The following is a 10,902-nucleotide window of genomic DNA, read 5'->3' as shown; positions in this document are numbered from 1 at the left end:
CACCCACTAACTCATAACATATTTATTTAATTTCACTTATGTATTGCTTCCCATGAAACACCCAGAAGAAATTAACCATAAAACATAATTTAAAATATCGTAAAAACATACACAGAAACAAGTTCATATCTACTACAGAAACAGACTCAGAAAATTAACCCTACTTAAAAAGTTGTTGGATCAGGAAAGTCTCCAAATGCTACGCCCCCACCCAAAAAAAAAAAAAAAAAAAAGACAATAGAGACGGTGGCTGTCTGATATGTAATGGGAGGGAATTCCAGAGGATAGTGCTGCCAGACTAAAGGTCCAATTTGTACAAAGTACAGAATAGACCTCCTAATGAGATATTATCTGCCAGAGGCCCTCTCCTGCAGAGCACGGTGATTGGGTGGCATGTAACAAAAACATTGGTGTGGATGAGTCAGCATTGCTTTTGCAACAGAAAAACCTTACTAACCAAAATTTTAGCAATACAGTGGTACCTCGGGTTAAGAACTTAATTTGTTCTAGAGGTCTGTTCTTAACCTGAAACTGTTCTTAACCTGAAGCCCCACTTTAGCTAATGCGGCCTCCTGCTGCCGCTGCACCGCCGCTGCACGATTTCTGTTCTCATCCTGAAGCAAAGTTCTTAACCCAAGGTAATATTTCTGGGTTAGTGGAGTCTGTAACCTGAATCATATGTAACCTGAAGCGTATGCAACCCGAGGTACCACTGTATTTCAGTCATGGCCAAGAAGATAATAACTAACCTTCTGCAGTTGTAAACATCTCAGATGACTTATGGTGCCCTCTCTATTTCCTGTTTAATGTCTGGCTGCGGAGCCTATGCTTGGGGATCAGATAATCTGCTTCTTAAGATGATGGCTTTGTTTACAGTGGATGGCAGACTATTTCTTGCACTCCATTCCAGATGTCTCCTCATCCCTCTTATACTGAAGGATGGAGATATGAAATAGGATTTTCCGGTTTTCATTGTTCTCCAAATCAGAAGAGGGACAAGAGAGCTGGTGAGCCTGAGGAGCAATTAGCTATGCAGTAATTGTAGCAAATGTTGCATTATGTGCAGGATTCATTCTGAAATTGTTCCAAGATATTTGGATGTGCCTTTTGCTCAAGGCTCTCTGGCAGTCACTAAAGCTTAATGCTTCAAAGCAGGGTCTTCCAAATAAGCATATCTGTTTGTTCCTGCTGCAGAAGACTCTCCCAAGTGGGACATAACTGAATCAGGTTTTTGCCACTATGAAGCACACAAATATACTGCCAGCCCTAGTTATCGATTCATTTTTCCAGTTCCTTTTAGCCTAACATCCCTGTCTGTAACAGAACAGAAATGAGAAAGCTTTCCTCATGGACAAAGATACCTTTCCTCTTGGACCGATTATTTTATGTCTGGGGGCAATGCTGCTTATATTTCTGACCAAGCCAACATCAACATCTTGATTATTCCATCTCACCAATTCCCAAATAACCATCTTAAAGCACCATGGGTCCTAAGCTAAAGAGAGTCCTGGCAGAAAAATGTTCTCTTTCTTCAAAAACTAGCAACCTTGGTCTTATGAGTATTGGTAATGAAGTTCCATGAACATTATATTTGAGTGCTAATTTTAAGCAAAATAACCCACCTGTTCTTTTCAGTTGAAAACCCCCATACAATCTTACCTGCCAGTATTTTTCTAGAGATCAGGTAGTTGGGGTGTGCATCTGCTTCAGATGAAGTGCAATTACCAGACTCAATCTCTGCACTTTTAAAACCATTCCCCATCCATTTATGAGGAAATAGATTGGTCCTTCAGCAGGAATACAAACCCATTTAAGACCAGATGCAAATTCCATCCTAATGAGCCAGTTTCCTCAACATATCCATCTTGCTGGGATTAAGTTTCAGCTTCCTAAAAACTATCCATCCTGGTTTTGCCTCCAAGCACCAGTTCAGAAGTCAAACAACTTTCTTAGGATGAATAAACTGAAAAGGGAGCTGGAGCCAAGTGCCATCTACATACTGGTGATACTTCAATCGAAACCTCCAGATGACTTCTCCCAGTGATTTCATGTATATGTTCACCAGCATGAGGCACAAGGTAGAAATGCAAGACACCACATAGGCCAAAGGTCAAGGGAAGGAGCAGTTATCCATTACACCAAATTCATTCTCCAGGAAGGACCAGAGCCTACATAGCACTGTCCCTCCAAAGCCAGACCCAGATAGTCTATCCAGAAATATACAATAAATACTGAAAGTTGCTAAGCGATTCAGAAAGGCTAAAATGGCTGTGTCCATTTCCTCGTGTAAATCAGGGCAACTTAGGCTATTTCTGTCCCAAAATCAAGCCTGAAGACAGATTGATGTATTCAGATAATGGTAATTGATTACCTCTTGATTGAAAACAATGAAGCAGTCTTCAGCAAAAGTTTGGTTCTGTGCTTAAGGCAATACGTTATATTGCCTTAAGCACATGAATACCTTGGTTCAATATTTCCAAGTTACACATGAAACTAGAAGTTAAAAGCTACATCTTAGCTTGAATCTGTAAATTGTTGAATCAAGAGTCCAAGAGAGAGGAAGAAATCAACATTCTAGTGCCTTGAATGTATATTACTTTAATAAGAATCCCATTTAACTCCTGCTAATCCTATTTCATTAGATGAAAGCAATAGGTGTGATAGCATGAAGATGTGCTGTCAGGCAAGAGAACTTTAATTACAACTGGAATGTCTTTTATCACAGGGCTTCTTGAGATTTTGTTATCTTTATTTATTTCTATTGAGAGTTGACTCACTCATCTGAATTATTTTCCCCAGGCAGTATAGCAAAACATGTAGATGCACAAAAAACAAAACAGAAGAAAACCACATCCCTGAGCCTGTTACCATTGGACCGCAAGCAGTAAGATACTGCAGTTTGATTCTGACAAGGAAATGCTTAGCAATGAATTTATGTTCTTTTCAACGGTATGGGGATCAAGCTGCTTCTCCAGGATGGCTAAGAGATTACCAAATTGAGAGTGGGAGAAGGAGCAGATTTTACCCTCAGATTTTTAAAAAACTCAAGCAAGTTTTTGCACATTAAAAGTCATACGTCCTAACTGCATACAACATACAGCTAAAGTGACAAACTATCAAAGATTGGTTAAACAAAATCACACAACAAAAGGCAATTATAAGGGAGACAAGGAGATATGAGGAAACCTTTTCCTAATAAACAAGAAGAGAAGAATTATGCAGGGGAGCACTGCTCTGACAAGTGAGAAACTGGCATTCATACTGCCTCTGATAGTGGAGGAAAAATAACCATATTGGCTAGGAGCGGTTGATAGCTTTATCACACATGATTTTTTCTACTCTTTTTAAAAGCCACCCAAGTTAATGACCATCACTACTACTTGTGGGAGCAAATTCCACAGTTTGACTATGTGATGTATGAAGAAGTACTTTCCTTTGCCTATCATGAATCTCCCAACATTCAGCTTCCTTGGGTGCCAATGAGTTTCAGTCTTAGGAGAGAAGACAAAAACTTTTCTCTATCCACTTTCTCAACCAAAAGGCCCAGTAGTTCCCATCTAGCAACAGTCAGTCATATTGCCTATTCCTAGATATCCAATCTTGACCCTGTTGACCAGGAACTGTGAAGCTGGTGAATTTCAAGTCTGAATTTCAGTTCTTGTTCCAAGAACTGGGAGTGGATGATGAGATCATCAGGGTGGGAGTATCTATGCAACCTCACTTCTCCGAGACAGGTAACTTAGCAAAGAGCATGGAAGCCAAATCAGGTAAAAAGTCAGGGCTCTCTGCTAGTGTTCCTAAAAATGAATTTTCAGTACCTGTTGCAGCTGAAGTCAGGCAAGGTTCCCTGTGAAGGCTTCCAAGCATCGCACACAGTTTGAAACTTTATTCAAAATTGTTTCACGATACATTCTAAATGCAAACTAAATCATTAGTTTAAGACAAGGTTTTCAAAAGGCACAGCTGGAGCAATTGTTTTCAAGTAAATTTAAAATGGCTAATATAAAAATGTGAACTTTCTTTTAAAGACCAAAGGCACATTTCTCTTGAAAGAAAGCACAAAGAAATGTGGTTGCAAAGCTTGGGGCTGCAGCACAGATGTACAGAGCATATTGGTTATTGGAGTGAAATTTCAGAAATCATATGCTGCTGGGAGAAAGACAATCAGGCACATTTTCTTTTAGACTATTCATGCACAACAATTATCAAACAGGGAAACAGTGCGGTGCCTGAAACCCATTCCTTTCATATAATTTGTTTCTCAAGTGCCTAGTTAAGGAAGGAAGGAAGGAAGGAAGGAAGGAAGGAAGGAAGGAAAGAAAGAAAGAAAGAAAGAAAGAAAGAAAGAAAGAAAGAAAGAAAGAAAGAAAGAGAACCCAGATTTGGAAGTTATTCATTCACACACACAAAAGAAGAGTAAGAATGTGATCAACTGAAACTTTAGAGCCCAGTCAGAATTATGCAGTTTTCCACATACACTTTTTTCTGATTTCTCTGGAACACTGAGCATGTTAATGAACTGTGAAATATAGAGGGACCTGCTTTACACAAAACAATTTATCCTGGAATAGCAATGCATGAATTTTCTTCAATTCCTGACTTGCTAAATATTCAGGAGATTAAAGCCTTCTACAGTTATTCTTGCCTCTCACAACTACAATTTTTGTGAGGGGAACGTGGGGTCTCATCCCTGACCACCACCTCATCACCTGCCAGACCTGTCTTCTCACATTCCTGTCTTGGGGCTGAAGATCTGAAGTCTGCTGCATGTGCATTGGCTATGCATGTGATTGAGAAGCCTGCATGATGCAGGGAGTGCACATAAAAACAAGGTTTCCCAATTGAGACCTTCAGCCCCAAAGTGCAGACACCATGCGATGGTGAATGCAGGGCCAGATGCACTCTCTCGCTCCACTCGATTCCAACCCCATGGACAGAAACAACTAAAGGGGATAAGAGAGCGGAAAGGGACAGCATCACTGGAAAGACTGGGGCCTCTTCTGTCACTTGTTCCTTTTGGATATGGGAGAAAGCAAGCATGGGGAACCTTTGACCATCCATATCTGGCTGAACTACAACACCCATGGCTATGGGTCATGTTTACTGGGGCTGATGGGAGTTGTAGTTCAACAACATCTAGAGGACCAAATGTTTCCCATGCCTGAGATAAAGTGATCTCAAAATAATAGGGCTGATCTGCCTGATGCATAGAGTTCACATTTCTCTAGAGAAACATATAACCTAAGAATGACCCAAAATAAATCAGCAAACATGTGAGCTTTGGAACATCCAGAGATTCCTCATCTGGAAGGGGCATGTTATCTCAGAACAAAATTCATTGAGCATATGCAAAGCTGAGGTTATTGAGAGGTTATTTGCAAAGGGGAGTAAAGATATCACACAGTAATTCCCCCCCCCCCCAGAAAAGGATCTTGGCTAGAAGATATAGAAAGTGTGACAACAGTGTGGGAGAAGGTGAAAGTCAACATGTAATTTGCTGCTTGACTAGTTCTTGAAATTAAGTACAGCTTTAAAAGACCACAGTATCCATTGATACTTACAAGAAACATTCTGGAAAGTACACAGGGTCAGTGACAACCTATGAGAAAATCAATTATTTAAAAGTTGAACAGTGTATAATGTTTTATTCTCATTTTCTCAAACACTGGGAACTTCTAGGCAACTTCTGCAGAACTGTTGTCGTTTGCACACGTCACAGAATGACAACCAAACTGTTTATTTACAGATACAGAAGCCTGGGATACAATGATAGGATAACAGAAGGGGCACCAGTGATGTTGATATTTTGACAGTGGCAAACCTAGAGTAGGGATGGAGGAGAAAATCATTCTGTTTGCCCTTCCAAAACTAATATGTGAACCAAAGCACCCTTATCCTTTGAAATGTGCAGTTCTCCAAATACTGTGATGCAGTTCTCCATCCAACAAACGTGTACAAAAATATGCCCATTGGTAATGATCAAAAATGACTATTAGGGGAAATTGCTTGCCAAAATGCACACATTAGCCAAAATGGTATTAAAAATGCATATGAGAAAGGTGTACAAAAGTATATATGAATTCTCATGCATACTTTTCAAAAATTGAAAACTGGAAATTGGGTAAACTGAACTAGAAAACTGGACTGCTGAGAGAAGCCAAAATTGACAGGTACACCCATCCCTGGTTTAGAATAATAAACTATATCATTTCTGAACACAGAAATCCAACTGCTTCTGGCAAATTCTCCAGAGAGGCAGCCAGACGCTTGAAAATCTATCGCTCCAGACCTAACTCTGTAGGAAGTGGGCACCACTGTAGCTAATTAATGTGAGTGCATTCCCAGTTGCTGACAATCAAAGCTCTGAGAGAGTCCCATCGTTTAAATAAAAAATAACAACCATTAATTATAGACCGACAGCCCTAGCCAGAACTTTAGGTGAAGTTATTTGGCCATTAAAGTAACATAGTTCCGTTTATTAGATAAATAAGAATCTAAGTGACAGCAAGGATGAAAAAGGAAGAGAAAAAGTTTGCTTCCTGGGGCTTAGAAATACTCCCAAGAGCTGCCTGGTCTTGTGCTTCAATTCTCTACAGATGTTGAACTAAGGGGAAGGGCACTCAGCCCACCACCCCCATTCTCTTCAAAGTCTCACGCGTAAGGGAACTTAAGACTGCACCAGTGTCGTGGCAAAAGGACCCCAACGACCCACAGTTCATATATCACAACAGCACTTTAAAGATAATGTAGTGGCAGTGTCAAAAAGCCACATTAGCCTCTCAGCTTTATTAAATAGAGTGCAAGTTTAGCTTTCTAAATGGAACTCTTGATGTGATTTGATAGAGGAGGAAGTGGGAAATCGAACAAAAAGCCCGAAGTGATCTTTGCCGGCAACAAATGAAGCCGTGTGCCACGGTAAGCCAATTTTAGAACACAGATGAGCCTGCGCCGGTTTATAAATTATTCATAACTGTTGCGATTTGGCTGTCTGCCCAGATAACAGCACAGACCTCAAGATGCAACATAGAATGTTGCCTTATACCAAGTCCACCCGACTCAGCCCATCTGTCTACACTGACTGGCAGTAGGTCTCCAAAATTCCCAGTTCTAACAGGAGGTGCTGGGGAATGAAGCTGGAAACTTCTGTATGCACAGCAAATGCTCTACTACTAAGCTACAGCTCTATCCCAGGAGGAAACAGGGCTTGTTCGGTCCCTGGCTTTTGCTTCCATAGATGTTGGAGCTACGGTAAATAGAGTATTGCTCACCTCTTTTACTCTGTTTAATGCCGGTTGCTCTGGTGCTGTTTCCCAGTGTAAACAGGAATGCTGACTATAGGATTCTAACTAATCAAAGATTACATAAACAGTGCAACATTATCAGGATACTGTGAATTGTCTGGATGTGTTTGAGAACAATATATCCCAGCCAATTCAAATTGAGAGCAATGTTTCCTGCCCTCAATCTGAACAGGATCTTTTACCTTGGTTGGCAACCCTGTCCAAAGAGAATATTCACTGAGGGCAGGGTGCATTTTTTACAGTTGATTAAATAGTCCCCATTTTTTACATTTTTTGCTGAAACTTTTAATACTATCTTAATAATTGAAATATGTATAGAGAATTTTATTTTTTGTGTTTCTTTTCTATTTTGAGGAAAGAAAACCCTCAAAGCTGTATTTCCTGCATCCATAATCTCCTTTTTTCCCCTTAGCTAATATCACACTTGTGTGGATTCTTATTGCCTTAAGCCTTTCTATAGCATTCAAGCTGGAAAAAAGAACAGCTTCAAGTCAGAAAAATGCCGGTTCTCATTTACTCTAATACTTCTAAAGCTTTCGCATGCCTTTCTTCAAAACATGTAGGTGGAAATGGCCCACAGTGTAGATACATGCCTTAATATTTAGGCAATAGCTTTCAATCCAAGTACTTTATCTGTTTACACATGCAGATATTCACATCACAAAACTCGTTCCTGGAGGAAGGCTGGATTGTTTCCATTGGTTTTTTGCTGCAAAAGTTCCCTTGTAGTGACATTATTCCATCAGGAGAATGTAAAACATTTCCATTTGTTTGGGTCACTAATACATATTCTCACCAGGTCATGGATTACGTTTCTGTGGTGAAGGAGCTGTCATCATCACCATCAACTCCCCAAAACACAAGATGCACAGCTGTACATGCTTAGGCCCAGTCTCTGTAATGTTTTAAGGGGGAAAGGAACTCAAAAATGTGATATGCTCACATAGAGGTCCCCTGTCACACTACTTTTTGTAATATGGTGTATGTGTCCAGGTGTGGGCAATGTTCAAGGTACATTGAGAAGTTGGTTAGTGTGCTGAACACATATATTCTACCCCTGCCAGTAAAACCTAAGGCTGGCATTAAAAGGTACACTGGCTGGCACTGAAAGAGAAATCACCTCCCAGTAATATCTTGAGCCCCAGAAGATGGTGAAGGTTGATGACACAGTAACCTCTCTACCTCATCCCTATGTGGGGAAATGGAAAGACCACTTTGTTTTCTCTTGTGAGTCCCTCCAGTTCCAGCCATCCTTCTCACATATTAGAAGATAATCCTTGCTCAGGGTACAAAGCACTGTCCACTTTACACTGTAGGTCAGGAATAGTTGGAGACTCCACACACCCTTCGGCCATTAAGAAGCAGTAGTTGTCTAGTTCGGCCATTAAGAAGCAGTAGTTACAGCTCCTACTTTTTAAAAAGATTGTGCAGAACACCTAAATTCTCTTGTCATTCTTTATTCATACTTTGTCCAATCATTGCTCTTCTTAATATTCTACTTCCAAACTTATTATTTCTTATTATTTTGCATGAGCACAGTCCCTACTGAAAAAGTTAGGGTCGCTGACTTATTAAGAAAAGGTGAGATATTTTTGAGAAATGATTGGGAATGATTATGCTGTTCAACAGACAAGATTATTATTAGAGAAATTGCTCGACATTGCTCCCATTGAAATCCATATCAAGCTTGACCTACAAGTCAGTTGCAATAATATAGCCCTGCCTAGCAATTAAAGGACTAGGTTTAATAAATTTCAAAAATGTTAAAAGCACAATATTGTGAGTATTAAGATAGTATACTGTAAAGCATACATTTTCACATAAAAACCACCAATCCTATCATTATTTTGTGGTGAAAAGATGGAACTATTTGTCAAGCGAATTCTTAATCTTCCTCCAAGGAAATCATATGAGAGAATTGCTTCACAAGTTAAACGACATCCTTCTATAACAACCCTAATAGAATTATGATGCAGTAATAGGTTATTGTAAGGTGACGCTAGGTAACCAAAGACACACTATAAATATGCAATCAATCTGTCCAACACAGCAGCAATAAGTACCAAGATCCATCAGTTTATAATCTCTTGATTGCTGTTGACAGTTTGACATGCTAATCTAGGAATATGGCACTAATCAGATAGGGTTTGGGTATTATCATCCAGGCAATCACATTTGTATAAGCAGACTGATAATGTAATCGTCCATAATAGAAGATCTGTCACACTAACTTGGTTAAGATAGATGTTTGAGCTAAATTTATACGGTTAGTGAAATTCTGTAACTATTTGTTTCCCCATAATTAACTTTAATATTTTTTAGGAACAAGGATTCTTAGTTTCATTCTGATTTCACTCACAAAGGATTTGTCAGGATGCAAACTGGGGAAAGAGCTACCACGATAAAGAGGTACCAACAGGGGATTTTTGAGTCTTGCTTCCTAGTAAGTATGCATAGAAACTTGAAATAATAAATTTGCAATATGGTTATTTGAAACATCATTGCAGATTATTAAAAGGAGGTACATAGTGTGTACATACACAAACTTATTAGGAATAATGTGGACTGCATGTCTAATGTGGGCTACATTCACCATAATATGCACATTCATCATGCAGTATAGAAGCAAAATTCACACTATGCCATAACATAATTATTTCATTCACCGAATTCTACATTTCCATAAGTAAGCTTGTTCTCAGGCATCCTTAAGACATACAGTTGCACGTACCGATGAAGTGAATATTGATAATCATATAGATTCATATTATAATCAAGCCTCCATTATCTGAAACTCTATGGAAATTACCATATGTTTAGCATTTATCTTGTTGAAAGCTATTAGATTGTGAATGCACACACTTCATAGCAAAGGCTTGGATCTCTGAAATACATGGATAAGCAGAAAGCTCTTCCACTCACACATGGAAGGACCCTGATCTCTCAAAGCTGCAGCCTCTGCCCTCACCAATAAGAATACTTACCTGGATTCCAAAATTTGCCCTGAAATTATGATAACGTGGTAAATAAAAACAATTGGACCTAATTTTTCAAGAGTATTTTTTAACCACTCTTGGCTTCTGAAGACTCTTTGGTGCTATCATTAAATTATTTCAAAGTAAGGAACAACAAAGATTCCCCCTGCCATAGGAAATGAAAGCAAAAGTTTGATTAACCTTTGTTAGTTAAATTACAGTCTGAACCACTTATCATTTAATGCAATGCCTTCCATAGCAAGACTTGCTCTTTTAGAAAATGCCAGTTTTGGATATTTATGGCACTAGCATTTTTTAAACATCACAATAGCAGCAAATGACAAGTTATACTCTTTCCAACTCTTCTGAAAGCAACTATTTCAGACTAGCTCTTTTAACTGCAGCACTAGCTTCAATTATCTTTCTTGGTTTTGCCTGAGCTATAAAGCTATTGTTTTCTGGCCATGCTTAATGGAATTTCCATTTTTCTGTCTGCAAGTGTGCATCATGGCCAGAGAATTGCTTACAATTATTCATAGAATACATTTGGGGAGATGTGTTTAAGACTTTGGTGAATGGTTTGAAAGAACTTTCACCACACATCTTTGAAACAAAGTTTTGAATGT

Source organism: Podarcis gaigeae (genome assembly GCF_964106915.1).
Source record: "Podarcis gaigeae genome assembly, chromosome: 9".
NCBI lineage: Eukaryota > Metazoa > Chordata > Lepidosauria > Squamata > Lacertidae > Podarcis > Podarcis gaigeae.
This window is presented reverse-complemented; position numbering follows the sequence as displayed.